Source organism: Montipora foliosa, chromosome 5 (genome assembly GCF_036669935.1).
Source record: "Montipora foliosa isolate CH-2021 chromosome 5, ASM3666993v2, whole genome shotgun sequence".
Classification (NCBI taxonomy): Eukaryota; Metazoa; Cnidaria; class Anthozoa; order Scleractinia; family Acroporidae; genus Montipora; species Montipora foliosa.
Genome location: NC_090873.1, coordinates 47,780,292 through 47,797,545, shown reverse-complemented (window position 1 = coordinate 47,797,545; position 17,254 = coordinate 47,780,292).

Below are 17,254 nucleotides of genomic sequence, written 5' to 3'. Positions count from 1 at the left end.
GACCCCGCATAAAAAGGGAAAATATGTAAATTGATATCTAAATTGGTATAGATATTGTATAGGGGAAATCAATCTCGATTTGCTCAAACGAGTGCGCAAAGTGGTATCGGTAACGCTTAACAAGGAACGCAAGGTGGTATCGGTATTGTTCAACGGGCAGAAAGTCTCAAGGAGCATCGATTTGAAAATTCAGCATAGCGATTGAACGTGAGTAATTTTCAAATATTTACAGCGATTCCTTTTACTTTGAAATCAATCATGACAGTATAGATAGAAAATCATATTTGCTGGGTCAGAAATCGATTTTTCAGGCACAAATCATAAACAGGGGCGACGATTTGTGAGACACAAATGAAATCAGAAGCAGGGGCGACAGACGTCTCGGCCACAAACTGCTAGACGCAACTTCAGAAAGCAAAGGCATAGTCTCAGTATCAACATTTTCAAACAATCTTCGATCATTTTTACAATAGGTTTTCACAGATAATAATAATTATAATTACCGATCCGAATATAATAAGCGAGTTTTGTTCCTATTTTATGGTATTTCAAGGTACCGTGGAAAGAACCACATGGATCAAAAAGATGACGACGAAATGTTGCCTTCTAGTCATTGAATGTTCCTGGTCCTATTTTACTATCACATTTTTAAAGCATTTTCAAAAATATGTGAATTGCTTTTCAATTGATTGGTGGAAATTAAAATACGTTGCCCATCCTTTTCTTGCGTCTTTCATTTTATTTGCCTACCGAATTACATGTAAAACTAGACGCTCCAGGAAGTGTACACTGGGTTGCCTGTGGTACGTGTTACACAAAAACAGAAGGCACTTTAAGGAGGCTCGAAATAGTTTCTCCTATTTTCAAACAAATAAACGTATTCTGTCCTTAGATACAATTAGGGTAATCATATCAAGATGAAATTTGGCCAGGGTGTTAAGTACCCAACATGGATTTCTCGCATTATATTTTCCTCCAAAATAACATTACCATGGCAACGATATTAGGCATTTTTTGAGCCTTAAAATCAACACATGTTGTCTTTTTGGAAGAAACGGTACGGTGAAATTTTCCCATTCAGCGTCACCAGATAATGTTAGAAATACTCTCTAAATATTTAAAATTCAAAAAAATCTGTAGGCCAGTTTTTCGGGAAAATCAGTTTTTTTGAAATGTCTCTAACTTTTTTTTTCACCTACAGAATTTTTTTAAATTTGAAAGACAAACGGTTTAAAATAATCTAAGCTAACATGCAAAAAATTAAAATAATTCACCCTCCGGAAGCAAAAATATAAACGAGTAAAGTTGCAAAATCAGGAAAAAGATCAGCATTTACGCATGTGTCACTCACTCATTCGAGTCCGCGCGCGAGTGGAGCTACAGCCTAACAAAAACGGATTTAAGTGACCATTAAACCGTTTGTGCAGAATTTTCGTAGTTTTTGTGAATAGGAGATCTCTATTTATATTCCTTATATATAGGAATTAGGAGAAACGGTGAGCGAAATTAGCGGTATTTCTTTATTTCTGGTGACACATTTGAATCATGAGCTGACGCGAGCAGCTTACGAATTGCGCGCGCTCAGCTGAAAACCCTTTCGAGCCTCCTTAAGGGCCCACTGACGTATCTTTTGGGTGCGTTGCTAAGGATGTAATGGTGAAGTAATTTGAGAGAATTTGGCATTATTTTGGTCAGTTTCCAACTTTTGTAAGCCAATGACCCTAAATATAACGTCATCATACCACGCCCATGGTCACGTGACCAATAAAAGAAAACTCTAAATTTGTCTCCGTGCTACGCAATTTGGGTATTTATTCGATGGTTTGATAATTTGTATTCGTTTTTGCATCCAGCCAAGCATGGTTTTCTTTTTATTTTGAAAGATGTTCTTTTTAAAACATAAACGATACTGAAATACCCATAACTTTTTCAAAAAAGATGATTTTAAAAAATCAATGCTTAGCTATATTCTGTATTTGGGGGTGAAACGTTCCATGTAAAAAAAAATTAATTCAATTTAAAACCGCCGGAAATTTATCTTTTTTCTCAAACCGGAAGTCAGTTCGTTTACGCATGCGCAGTTGATCTGAGAACGAGCGCGAGGAAGGGCGAGGAAAAACCTTCGATGGAAGAAACAACAGTTTGTGCGGTGACTTTAGCTTGTGAGTGGGTTTTCTTGTCAGCTCAAGATATGATGACGTCAGTTACCGGAGGTAACATTTCACTTCCTTAGTAACGCGCGAAAAATCCGTCTGTGGGCCCTTTAGGTGATTCCTTAGTAATAGAAGTTGTCGTAAGATTTTCTTTAAACTTTTCTCGATTGTTCCCTACATTATGGTGACTCGAAATGTGCAATTAAAAAAATACGTCACCAAGCTCGTGTGCGAGATATAACTTGCTCAAGTTACTCATTTAATCAGTGCGACTTCATCTATCAAGGACAAGTTTGTTGCATCGGTTCACGCTACGTTTTGCAGAAACAGTAAGCACAGCTTTGACGTAATTTTTGAAATAACAAAACAGTTGAATTATATTGTTCAAAAGGAATAATTTAATGTTTGTTTTATGCCACAGGCACACGTCTTGAAAAGGCACTGACTACAAGTATTCCTCGGGTGCGGTATCTCGAGGAGTCAATTTTGTGTCCATGAGTGATGACCACGAATACCTTTTTTCCTGTAACTTTTTCCTTTGTTTAGGAGAAAACAGAAAGCAAACCAAGCTCGACCCCTCGACAACACGTCTCCCCGATAGCGCGGTTTCACTTTCACTGTCGGACTGAAATGACACTTTAGCATCATCAAGGATATCACTCAACTTTTGTTTTGCGAGAGTCTAAAAAGTTTCTTGTTTTGCTCTTTACTGCTGTGCTCTGAAAACGGCCATTCTTCTTTCTAGCGAGCTTTCCCGCACGAAAGGTCGCTATTTTTAAATGTTTTTGGCCACGTTCGATATATCAATATATTCACACATGGCTACGAGTCTTTATGGTTAAATGTAAACATTGTTTTGTTTAGAAATGTCCGTTGAGACTTGTGAGACAAAGAAAATAGAACTGAGCCGTGAAATTTGACCATAAAGCCTCTTAGCCATTCCTGAATACGAACGTGGCCTACGCTGTGTTATGCGCAGAACAGGATGCGCAGTGCAATACTAGGGAATCACCTTAAGGTGGCTCAAACCAGTTTCAACACTTGAAAGAAACGTATTTATTAGAAGCATTGACACCACAACACTTTGTCACTTAACAGCAATGTAATGGTACTATATCAAACACCTATTATTGCCGAAAAAGATTCGGTCATTTTTTTACGCAAAAGGTAACCTTGGCAACAAGAAAGCCCTGTAAAAACACCCCCTATTTTGGCTTTAGCTGCTCATATCTCAAAAATGAACTTAGTGACCCCCATTTTATTTCTGAAATGTAATCCGCATGCCAGAATGAAACTTCCTGCAAAGTTCTGGGCAGCGGATTCAGAGCCACCTTAAATAATTGAAAACTTAAGGTAGTTCTGAATCCGCTCCACATAATTTTTTTTAACTTTGCTCATAGTTTAATCTTACCTTGCTGATCATTTTTGTACAATAAAAAGTTGGGGTCACCGTGTTCGTTTTTCAGATATGAGCTTCCTGTTGCCATGGTAACTTCTAACGTCACAAAAATAACTGCATCTTGTTCAGCAATAATCGATGTTTAACTTAGTAACATAACATTGCTGTTATGTGATAAAATGTTGTTGTGTCAATCCTTCTAATAACAACGTCTCTTGAAAGTGTTGAAACTGGTTTGAGCCACCTTAATAGGCAATTTTCACGATGGCGTCATTTGACTACAACTAACACAATTCAGTTTGTTTTTCTTTTCATATTTAAATTTTGTATTCCTAGTGGGGTAAAAACAACAATAGCTCTAATTAACATGAGAAAAGCGAAACCTGAAGGATTCTGGTACTTGTAGTCAAATGGCGTCATCATGCAAATGTCCTATTGGGTGGTATTGAACTCCAGCGTTTCAGTTAATTTATTCAAGTGGGGGTCATTCATTAAGACCATTTGAGGGGTCACACAGACGTCGTGCCAGCAGAGACTCTTTGGCTCACACCTTCACACATTTAATTATTTTGTAATGTCCTGTCCCATTTTGAAGTCTTTTCGTTTTAGAAGCTTCCGTGATAAATTCAGTTTAAAGATAACAAACACTCTCTTGCTTGCACGAAATCCGAAAAGTTGCTCGAAGGACTAAACGTTGCTCCAAATCTGAAAAGTTGCCCACAATTTGCCGAGCAACTTGTATACAGCCCTAGCCATGCTATCCCCCGGCACTTAAGGGTATGTTTTCAAATATTTGAGTGAAATTTCTCCCAAAGAATACAACTTCGCGAACCCACCCCTTGATGCAGGTATCATCAAGACGTGGTAAGTGTACTATCGACGATAGCTTCTGAGGTATGTTGCTGGTCAAATTGATAACAAACAGAGTGCAAATGACATTATCAAGTAAGTCAAATTGTTAATGGCAGTGAGGTGGATGGTGATGGCCTGGGCAGAAGTCAAGCCGGAAGTAATTGTAAAGTGTTTTATGCATGTTGGCTTGTACCCTGAGGAGACCTGCACTGATGAGAATGATGATCCATTTGCTGGAGAAGAACTCATGAATTTAGAGGAGCTGGTTGCCAAAGTTTCCGGAGAGGCAGACATTGACGCTTTGACATCATCATGGCGTCACTGATTTTGACCGTGAAGCTCTCTCCTATGAGCCAACTGTTGATACAAGTGATTCTAACTGGAGGAGAAATCTTCGGATAGAGATTATTGAGAGTCACAATTCAATGGAAACAATAGAAAGTGATGACGATGAAGACATGGATCAACCTCTTAAAGTTCCCGAGCTGTCATCTGTCAAAGGCGCCCTTGGGCTCGCCAAGCAGTTGGTAGAATTCGCTGACTGGAGGGGTGAAGAACAATTATCCTTGGTGGTAGGCTGTGTTTACGATCTTCTGTGGAATTCCTAGCTAAAGTCGCTCAAGCAATCATCCCTTGACTCTTTCTTTACCAAAAAATGAGGTACGTTTACTTGAATCTACTGTAGTATGAGTTACCAGATACGGACCTTTCACTCTATGGAACGACATGTACACTTAACATTAAGGACCGTTCTTTTTTGCCTTTAGTTTAATTTTCGTTTCAGTTTTAAAGCAGTATCAGTGCATTGCTTGCTCATTTGTGAAGTATATTGTTCTTGTTAATGTCCGAAATGTACAACTTCAGTGGATTACCTCTGAATTGAAAGACTTTATGCATAATAGAGACATATTAAAAATCAAAGCTAGCAAGACAAATGATCCTAACGATTGGGCATTATTTAAGAAACAGAGAAATATAGTCAATAAGCACTTGTGTTGGATGATTAAAGAACCCACACACTGTTCAAGAAGAGTAGGAGAAATAGTTCGCGGTGTGGTGGTCACTAACTCATTCTGTTGTAGAGGCACCTGTGTAAACTACTTGTTATTCAACTAAGATTGTAAACTTGGGTAATAAAAGCAGTCTGGCAAAGTCCCCTACAAAGTGTTGTTCATTGACACCTGAAGCCCCTAGGGGAGTGGTCAACTACATATTCATTATTCCATTTCTGGGGCACCCACTGTAAGCATGAAAGTTAAATAAAGTGATTATATTATTATTAACTTGGAGTGAAAGTGAGTGCTGGCGTGGAAACTGGGAGCAGTGACTGGTATTTTTTTTAAAACAGCCGCAAATTTTTGAAGCAAGAGGGTACCGGAAATGTGCCTGAAACTATTAAAAGAACGAAGAAAGGTGTGCATATCGGCAGGCGTTACTATTTTATAAGCAAAGGGATAATTTAAAAACAACGGCATGTTAGTTCATTTTTTGAATTAAACTTCTGTTCTTCTGAAATTTCTGGCCCCTTTTCAGCAAAAGAGTTACCTTTTGAGAAATGCTGAGCGTAGTTGCGCAAACGACAATTTAAGTTTATTGGCGTGCTTGAGAATAGACTGCAAGAAGTCTCTTATTTTTCTTTGACATAGCAGAGCGCGCGATTGCGTGACACACCTCGTTTCTACCACTAATTAACCGCGCGGCCATGGGCCGAGCGCGGTTCTTGCTCTGCAATCGGTTTATTGTTTTTTCTTTTGTCGTTTTGTCGGAGAGCTGAACCAGACTTCCACTCGGCCACATAGTCAGTGGGACTTCCAGTCACGCAACTTAGGATGTTTATTCGCCAAAAAGCTGTTAAAACGTTAATGTACTTAACATTTTATGCATATAGTCCGCTTTTTATTTACAACAAAATATATATATTTTTGTGTCTTATTGAAACATGTAATCGTGATTTTTAAGAAAGAAAGCTAAAACTATTACGTCATCGGAGATTTCACAACAGTTTCGACTGATGGTGCAATCGGAGATTTGACAACGGCTATAAGTAATGGCGCAATACCTTTGTGTGCAGCCGTTGTTGTCAGTTTGTTATGCTACAGATTGATCAAGTGATTTTGGTTCTATAGTCATCAGTGAATCAACAAGGACTGCTGTGAAATGTGTACTACGTTGCGACTATAGTGGTAAGAAAACAGATAAAATTTAGTTTTCTTGGTGAGCAGTCCTAAATTTCTATTCGGTCATATAGTCAGTGGCACTTCGAATGACTCAGCTTACGATGTTTACAGGTATTCGCCAAAAGCTATTAAAATTAATTAAACGTTAATGTACTTAAAATTTTATGGATATTCCACTCTTTATTTAGTACAAAATATATTGCCTTTTTGTGTTATTTAAGGGGTTGATTCGAAGCGAGTATTGAATACATAAAAGGTCATTATGTCGACGTTTCAACTTTCATTGGTAGGGAAATAACCACCTTACTAAACATAGCCGTGAATAACGTAATTCTTAAATTAAGTGACGCGTGTGACTACTAGGCCTTCACTCGTGTGAAAAACCAAGTAAATTTAATCGCGACTTTTAGGAAAGAAAGCTGTAAGTTGTTAAAAGTGTTATTATCGTATCGTTTATACCCATAGATATCCTGATGACAGTTCCAGATTAATTAAGACTATTACGTGATCGGAGATTCCTCGGAAATTTCACCTCGGCTCTTACTGATATTGCAATAAGTTCGTGTGCATTCGTTGTTGTCAGTTGTTGTGCTACAGATTGATCAGGTGATTTTGTGTCTATAGTCATAGTGAATCAACAAAGACTGCTTTGGAATGTGTACTACGTTGCGACTATATAGTGGTAAGAAACACATAAATTTTCAAAGCGCGCTTTTAAGATCTGAAAGATCTTCTTGCTTGATTAAAACTAATAACTTCAACCGTCGTGCGTGGCTAAAGAAGGACGGCTGCTCGTGGTCTATCTCGAGTAGTGATTTTCTTTTCGCACTATGGTTGAAGACGTTGAAGAACAATTTGACTCGGTGGTCAAATGTACGGTACGGTTGAATGATGATCAATGACCACCCACTGGAAAAGTACGTGACTCGAAGGCTGTGACGTTGTAAGAGTCCCTTCCACGTGCACATGACGTCATCACAGGTATCAATACCCCGGATTATAGACATGAAAACACCACAATCGACTGCGCATGCTTCCGATCTTACATTCCACAAATATGTGGGAAGAACAAAAAAGTGGCATGCGAGGCGATAGCCGAGTGTGTCACTGATGTTCTTACCACATTTTGACGTCTTCTGTGATCTTTTACTGAACAGACGCACGGCAACATGGAATCTATTTGTTTTATATAACTAGGAGTTTCAGTGAGAAAGTGAGTGCTGGCGTGGAAACTGGGAGCAGTGACTGGTATTTTTTTTAAAAACAGCTGCAAATTTTTGAAGAAAGAGGATACCGGAAATGTGCGTGAAAGTATTTAAAAAGCGAAGAAAGGTGTGCATATCTTTAGCATGTGTCGCAGGCGTTACTATTTTAAAAGCAAATGGATAATTTAAAAACAATAGCATGTCACTTCATTCTTTGAATTTGAACTTCTGTTCTCAAATTTCTGGCCCTTTTTCAGCAAAAGAGTTACCTTTTGAGAAATGCTGAGCGTAGTTGAGCAAACGACAATTTAAGTTTATTGGCGTGCTTGAGAATAGACTGCAAGAAGTCTCTTATTTTTCTTTGACATAGCAGAGCGCGCGATTGCGTTACACACATAGTTGAGCAAATGTCAATTTAAATTTATTGTCGAGCTTGAGAATAGACTGGGACAGTCTCTTATTTTTCAATGACAAAGTTGAGAGCGCAGTTGCGTGACGCGCCCCGTTTTCACCACTAATTTGCATAAAATAATAATTTCACTCGTCGTGCGTGGCTCTGAGGAAATAGGGACGACTGCTCGTGGTCTAGCTCGGGAACTGATTTTCTCTTCACTCAACGGTTGAAGAAGTTGAAGAACAATTTGACTCGGTGGTCAAAGACTGAACATATACGGTTGAATGATGACCAATGACGACCCACTGGAAAAGTACTCGACTCGAAGGCTGTGACTGTAAGATTCCCTTCCACGACGTGTACGTGACGTTATTTCGGGTATCAATACCGCGGCTAATAGACATGACCCACCACAATCGACTGCGCATGCTTCCGATCTTACATTCAAATTTTGATTTTTTTGGCTAATGTCAAGAAGAGTATGCTGCCTCGCTAAATCTCACCAGCAATAAAGAATCAAACTTTATTCGTATAAAAAGCTGATGGTGACGTCAATCGTGCGTCTGTCTTGTAATAGATCTAGGGGCAAGAACCAATCAAAATGCGAGAATAATATATAATTATTCCTAGCTACTGCTAAGGATTACATCACGTAAAAGGCGACTACGATTCTTACCTTATGCACTCGAATAGCCTGCTGAACGGATCTGCGCCATATTTTTCATATAACCCAATGATGAGAAATGTTCAAGTTTACCGTGAGAACCATATCATTGATACGACCGGTGGCAGCTGGCTCGTACGTAAGTGCGGGCTCCGGCCTCCTACGCCTCCCTACCTGAGAGAAGGCTTGGCGCGTGTAGACCGCTTGGTTCCTTCTGCATCCCCGTGTTTGTCGTCGGATCTATCCAACGCCGCCGACCGGCTAGACGAATTATTGCTTCGTGCCTCTCCGGCAGGATCATCGTTCATTGCTTTCGACGTGGTAGCAGAACTAAACGACCGGGTACCACCATGCCCCGAACCGACACGACGATCCACACGTCTCGCACAACGGCCGCGACCACCACCAGCAGCGCCAGAGGAGGATGAGGAACCCGTTGTTGAAGCCGCACAAATCGTATTGCGGCGCGTGCGGGCGAATCGTGCTTGTTCTCAGGCGCGAACGGAGGCAGACCGTGAACAGCGCGAAGCGGCCTGGAAGCGTGAACAGCGCATCCAAAACGCTTTACGGGAGGTAGTGGTTCGTCCAGGTCCGGATTTGGATCTGGCTCGCGCGGCCGCGCAATTTGAACGTGAAGACCGTGTTGGATCTTGTAAGGCTGCTGAGTTCTTTGCAGACACATCCTGTTTCGAGGACATGTCCTTCGGGGAGCTCCTCGAATTTTAATTTGTAAAGTTGCGGCGTGTGTGTGCGGGGCACTAAGAAAAACTGAGTAGGGACACTAAGGAACTGAGGTGACTTTAAGGAGACTCTACTCGGAATACTCCTTTATTATTCTAGTCATTAAAAGCTGTTGGATTTCATTTTTTCCCTCTGGTGTTTTTTCCGGCCGTGAGCGCCTGGGACTCTGTGACGTCATCCCTCTCTCGATGAACTCACCCAATTTTTAGATTCAAATCCTAAATACTACGTATTGATGATCCTTCTGATACGAGATGTATACGATGAGGAATCACACATCGAACTACGTTAAAACCAAGGACGGGAGTGTTGGGCAATTTTTTTCTTGGCGGGAAATCGCATGGCAGCATTGCATTTGGCAACCCGCGTTTTTCTGGCGGGAAATCACATTAGTGACGAGCAACGGGAATAAAGGTTGAGAGCAGAAAAGAGCACGAGAGAAGAGGAGAAGAAATTTGAGAAATTTAAGCAAAGATTGTCTCAAGAGAAGCCGAGGAAGGAGATCTAGAAGAACAGAAAAATTTCAATGAAGAACACCGTTAAAAGCTGAGAGAAATAGACCAAGAGACAAATCACTTATTTACGACGATTCGCTTTCAGGTAAATGGTATCCTTCTTAATGCATACTTCGCTGCCTCACATAATTATTTGTAAAACTAGCTAAAAAGCGAAGAAAGCGTGAAAACGTTTGCAATTCCCTGTTGACAGAGATTCTGGCATATTTCAACAATCACATTGATAGGCGTTTTGTGTGAAATGGATGTGCAGTCGTGAGCTGCTTTGTTTGACTGTGAAATGGCAGTCGAGTAAGCGAATTGACTACGCTTTAGCTTGACGTTTTTTAATGAGTAAGAATTTTGCTGTTACTCTAAACTGAAATGAGAGGGTGTAAAGATGATCAGTAAAACGGAAAAATGTTGTGAAAGAGAATACTGTGCATGTCATTTCAGTTTTAGTCGTTGATTAAAATGGTTGGTTATGGTTTGCAAGGTTTGTTTGTTGAGAATACTGTGTATGTCATTTCAGTTTTAGTTGCTGATTAAAATGGTTGGTTATGGTTTGCAAGGTTTGTTTGTTTACTGCTGTCAGCTCAGAGATGTTTGAATAGATACTGTACGGAACGTTGCGAACAAGACGGAACTCTACTTTGTTTGTTTTTGTGAGCCCTCTATTGTAAATCTTTGTATAAATGAAACCGTTTTTCGTGAGGAAAGTGGTTGCCCTTATGGGGATGTACCCTCTCCACTTTTTTTACCTTCGTTTTTGAACATTTCAATTTCATGATTTCCCGTTTGTATATAGCTATCTCATTAAACCGTTTAATTCGGAAAGAAACTATCCTGTCTTGTTTTTTTCTGGTCGTGAGAGGTTTGGGTCTCTGTGATACCCCCCAATTCGAATTTCCTATAAGGTGACGCAAAACACCCCAACCTGTTTCCTGAGGGTCCGCAGAGTGTCACGTGTCTGTGACGTCATGATTTGAATGTTCCCATAACGTTTGGAATCCACCAATCAGAATCCTCCATTTCCAACCGTCAAAAGGGACCTGAAATATCCCAAACCACTACTGTCACGTAAACAATAGCTGCAACTCAGTTGCGAAGGGGGGACAGGGTTCTACACAGGAAAGGAAATAGGTACCTTTGAGCAATGTGCTGGCAATTGCGAGAAATATTGAACGACTGTCATTTTTATTGAAATCAGGTGATAGCTCTGACCCTGCTGAGTAATCTGTGTAAAGAACAGCTTGGCAGCTTGTATTCTTTCGCATGGGTAGCCATTTGAGTATAGCGCGTTGCAAGTTGACACGGCATTGTTGAAAGCGAGGAGTGAAGACGGATAAAATGCTGACTCGGCACATCTAACCCGAATGACATGACCACCAACGTAGAGCGCATTGTCTGCTGAACATGTGTGGCAAGTTTGAAGGTCATAGCTTAAAAGGCTAAAACGTTGGGAAGGTTACAAATGGGTTAGGTAGCCTTTTTGGACAGCCTAAACGCCTCTAAAACATGGGTATAGGGTAATGTTGATAGCTCTGCTGCCGAGAAAGCAAAGCCGATTTTTAGTAAAGGAGCGTGTAGCCAATGGTCCGAGGTGTGACCGGAAGAAATGTGAAGACAATTCGTTAAAAGCCGAGCAAGATAGAGGCCTTGAAAGAAAGGCAAAGTTGCGGCGCAAATGGCGCGTAAGGGAGCTGGGTTCTAGTTTGAAAAGGCAAAACACAGCGAAATTGTGAGGGCTTTTTTGGAGCGAAGGAAGTGATTTAGTAAGTGGGAAAAGTGTCTGTGAGTTTGTTAGTAAAGTGTAGAAGCGCGTTCGTTTGAGCCAAAGATTGTGAATCTGCGCCCAAAAAAACGAAGGCTTTTATTTTGACACTTGCGTCACAGTTCCGTGCCGATTATTGCTATTGCGGAATATAACGGCAGTCAAGTTTGATGGATGAAGAACAAGGTAGACCTTGGAGAAAGAAGTAGATATTGTGGTCGTTATTGAGGTTAGGTGTGTGGAGAGCAGAGCAAAGCAGAGAATGTAAAAAAGAAAAAAAAAAGAAAGAAAATTTGTTGTATCTGGGCGGGAGGGGAGTCGACCTGTTGCAGCTTATAACGCGTACTTGGAAAGTCATGAGTTAAAAGCATGATGAGTAATAGAATAATGAAAGTGAAGAGGAGGTGAGGTGGAGTGTTGAATGAGTCATACATAAGGGGGGTATGTATGGAAAAGGGAAGATGATTGATTTATTCATTGAGTAATTGATAATGGTTTGAGAAATGGTTTCTTTCTTGATTGATTGATGTGTTTACTTGTTATTGAATGAATGAAGCTTGTATGGATGGTGAAAAGGACACTGTCAAGAACTGTAGTGAGTTGTGCAATCTCGGAATGAATGAATGAATAGCCGGATTTCACCAGTGAGTGCACGAAAACGAACGGTTTTGCAGACAGACGAGGCAGGGGGTGAAAAGTTTTGCATGATGACACGCGTGATAAGAGCAGCAAATGCCTTGACTGAGCGAGCCAGGATGCCCTGTCAATCAACCATTGTTGCGACCTGGACGGATTTCGGACAATGGGAACGGAATATATGGAGCGTGTGAAAAATTTCAAGTTCACTTAGTGAGTAGGCATGCCTTGCAAGAAGAAGACGAAGATAAAAGCAACCAGGAGATCGGCGCGTTTCGTGCAGAGTGAATGTGATGTGGACGACGAAGAGTCCGGGTGAGTTCTTTCTTTGTTTTTTGGTAATCGGCGACGATATGCATGAAGTGAATGTTTTGTTAATGTTCATTTTTTTTTCTCTGAGTGAGAGTCTCGCGCCACGTGGCCATGCGAGGAAAAGAAATCACAATTGCTGTATTTTAAAATGGTTCCAGTTCAATAGACGATCAATAATTGGATAATAATGGTCTGGTGTTAAGGAGGTGGTAAAAGCAAAAAAGATCGGTGGGACCATTTGAGGTCTGCAGTTGAAACAAGGATAAAAATATATGGTGCAAATTCGGCAAGACCAGGCCATGAATGAATGAATGAAGCTTAATAATGACTTGTTGTTTCATACTTGCTCTCTCTGTACCATTGTATTAAAGGAAGTGTTTCGATTTTGGCCATTTTTATTTTTATTTTTTGTTGCATTGGGAGGGAGGGAAGGTGGCCTTGATTCAGTTCTGCAGTCATCATTGACCTCTAATTCATCTTTGCAGGGCCGAAACTGAAGTCGAGGACGAAGAAGAAGAAGAAGATGGCGCCCCCGATTCGCAGTGCAGCTGAGTGACATCAAAGTCATGTTAATTTTCATGTGGTTCCAAGACTGTCACAGAGTCTGGATGAGCCAATATGAATCAATCAATGAATCAATCTATCTCAATCTGGAGGCCGCTTTCTTTCTTTCAGCAATTCTAATAAATTGACTAATACCTGATAGAACCATGATTACGACTGATTATGCTTAAGATGATGATGATGATGATGATGATGATTTAATTCCATTGAGAGCTAGAAATAACGATTGATTGTAGTATGTGTGAAAGAAAGCGGCCTCCCGAGGTCAGGTGGCAGAGTCCATGTTTGGTTTCTAAGGAAGGTCTCCCTAGCTATCATTTCTTAAATTGCGGTTTGGGCCAAAAGCACTGTTGTCGTGAAGACAGTCGAAGAAAAACGACCGACTTGGAGGAGAGAATTGGGTTATTTACCTACTGCCATCTGGCCTCGAGGCTTGCGTCTCAGATAGCCTCTGACAGTCAAATGTCCAACTCTTGGCTTGTGGCGGAACTGTTTTTACTGACAAGAGAAGGGGCGTTTTTCATTCAGGCGAACATGAAGGAAACAAACAATAGACCAGTGAGCGCGGGCACCAGGATAGGTTTGGATAATCATATTTCTGCTTGCCTGCCTGCCTGCGAAACTTGATGAACGACGCAGAGCGAGACTTGACGCCTTTAAATCAGGACTCTCTCTGGACTATCCAAGCCTACCTTGGTGCACGATGGATTCCATTTCAACATTTTGTAACGATGTCTTTTACTCTCTGCATGAAAACATGCCTGTTGCGTTATAACCATTCAAGTGGTACCACGACCAAAAAAACATTATTCTTACACTAACTGACCCAAGATCTGATTTCAAAAGAAATACACCTGTTTCTTTGAACTGGAATTTTCTTAAAACACAACACACACACGCACATTGGTCCGCTTGACGACTCACTTTAAAATCTTGAGAGAATGCGGCTGAATTCCTAGGCAGCGCTTTCAGACGTTTAAAGTCGTGTTCTGCATCGTTATAATCCATAATTGCATCGACCCGCTGATATTTGAAACTGGCGGGTAAATGACGTCATTTCCTCTAGATCCAACTCTCTGTCTGTCTGACTGGTCGGTTTTGAAGGTGAAATCCAAAACGTCACATTCAAAATCACGAAAGCAGCCTTCGTGCGTGTATAAGACTCGAAGCGGCAAATTTGGCCAGTTAGATGCTAATTTGGAAATCTCAAGAAAAAAAAGCAAATGATTTTTTGGATCCTAGTACCACTTGAATGGACATTCTTACTAATAATGATAATAATTAGCATTATTACGATTGTGATCATCTAAAATCCTTGAGAAAGCTTGACTCGATCGTACCTACCAGCGCATTTGGGTTGCAAAAAGAAAAGTTAGGTTAGGGCGAACCGAGGAGACCGAGTCAAGCCTTGTCAAGGTGTCATCGTGCGATGCAACCGTCTCGGCGAGAGTTTGTGTGTGTCTAACCCTAACCCTAACCAAATACCCGACCAGAAGAAGAACTCTGTCTGACCCAGGCCTTTCTCGCCGCAGTAATTTCTTGACCGACGACAGCCAGTCCCAGGACGCGGCCATCGACCACGTGGCCCTAGACAACGCCAGAGAGCAGAGAGAGGAGAGACTGCGGGAAGAGGAGAGAGCGCAACGAGCCCAAGCCGCGGAGACCGTGGCCCCGTTCTTTCCGGTGGGATTGGCCACCTCACCCGAACATCCGACCCAGTTTAACTTCGACCTATTCCTGTGGGACTGCTTCCCATGGACGAGGGCTCAGCCGTGGCCTTTGCCGATCTGAGCGATTGCCAGCGCTACTGCGAGCGGTACGTGGCCATGGCCGAGGGACGCTTGCCGGCCTCCTGCCACGACGACCGCAGGGAGAGCCGAGAGGAGAGGCGGCCGCTGTTCGACAAGCAGTGCATGTTCTATGAGGCCGGCCAGCTGCTGGGCGAGAAGATGAGAACCGGCAACAAGGCCTTCGATCGTAACCTCCGAGAGTTGAGGCTGGATCGCTTCGGCAACGTGATGGCCCTCTTCGCACCTTCGTGGAGCGACCTCAGCGTTCAATTTGTGCAAGGCTTTCCCCGACGGCTGGTGACGGAGCCCCATGGGGTTATGTTGCCTGGCAACCTAGTGGTGGTGGACAGAATCAGCAACCAGGCCATCCGAAGTCTAGCCACGGGAGACGTGGCCTGCTTCCTCTCCAAGGATATGGTCAGAGGTCTGGGTCTCAACACCTCCAAATTGATGCCGGCGCGCAGCAGTACCCTCAAGTACGCGGGAAAGCGGGACAAGCCAGCACGACTGGTGGGGGTCATGTTCAGGTACGGAGTGGACTTTCTGACCTTCGAGAGCGTCTCCAGAGAACAACTCTGCACTCTAGCCGACACCACCAGCACCCAGTGTGGGGAGCTCTTCGACCAGCCGGAAGATCCGCCGGCCGACACCACTTCCAGCAGTGACAGCGAGAGCAGTCCTCCCGAGCCTGAACCCCAAGTCTGCCTCCCCTGGGAGACCACCACAGAGTGCGCCAACATTCCCGACCCCCAGCACGAGCGCTACACTGCACCGTCCTGTACCACCTGAGACGTCTCGTGGCCTGCTACCTCAAAACGGTCGAGGCACGACCCTGGCCAGAACTCGCGAGCGCAGGACCTGCGGCAACTTGCCCACAAGCAAACGCTCCAGACAGCCCCAGAGCCTCATCCTTGTCCGGCCAGCGCAAGAGACGCAAGCAGTTAAGGCCAGCGTGAGCGGTTCCCGAAGAGCCGGTGGCCCCAGATCCGCCCCCCGCCCAGGCGCCAGCGTGGGTAGAAGAACACCTGACACTGACCATCGATGCCAGGCAACGCCTGTTGGCCGTGCGGGGCATTTTGGCAGCGAGGCTTCCCAGCGCGGAGTCTTTGCAGTCTGTTGCCAGCTACCTCGAGCGAATTTGCCACTGCCGGTGAGTGAAATGCTTTATTACTGTTGTTGTTATTATTATTATCATTATTATCGAGAGTAAAAACTAGTGATAATTTTGAATGACGTTTCGATGATTCGTTCATCATTTTCAATTTCGTCAAAAACTAAAAACTAAAAGTCAGATTCTTGTGAGTTCTTTAAATATTGAGAACTCACAAGAATCTGACTTTTAGTTTTTAGTTTTTACGAATTTGAAAATGATGAACGAATCATCGAAATGTCATTCCAAATTATTATCACTGTCATTTTTACTCTCGATTGTTTGTCCAAAACCTCTGTTATTAGATTATTATTATCATCCTTATTCTTATTATTATTATTATTATTATTATTATTATTATTATCATTATTCTTATTGTTCTTGATCTTACTATGATTTTCTTTCTTGCTCTGATCTTATTTGGATAATCACTGTAAGATGCATGATATGATGTGAAAAAGTAATAATAATAATTATTATTATTATAATTATCATAATAAGAAGAATACAAATATTCATGGAAGTGTTATTTTGCATTTTACAGGACCCCTGGCTGATGACAGTGTCTCATAGTACACTGGAAGGGTGTTCATTGTCCTGTCCAAATTTTCCTCAGCATCCATCTTAATTTATGAAATATAATTATAATTATTCATGATCTGAAGGAAACGCGAAAGCCATGAACCCAAATAAGAGAAAAACACGCAAATTATGACTGATGACATGTTTTCATGTTCAATTCTTACCGTCGCAGTGCTCTAGGGTGCAGGTGGAGGAGGAGGAGCAGCCAGAATGCAGAAAGCCCCGGCAGAGTTCGCCGGCATCCCAACACGACCAGTGGGAGACGCTGGTCAAGCAGAAGATCCAGGAGGCGTGGAACGCCTGCAAGAGGAACTGTCTTTGCCTGGGGACAGCAATCACCACCACCACAAGCTGCTCTTCACAAGCA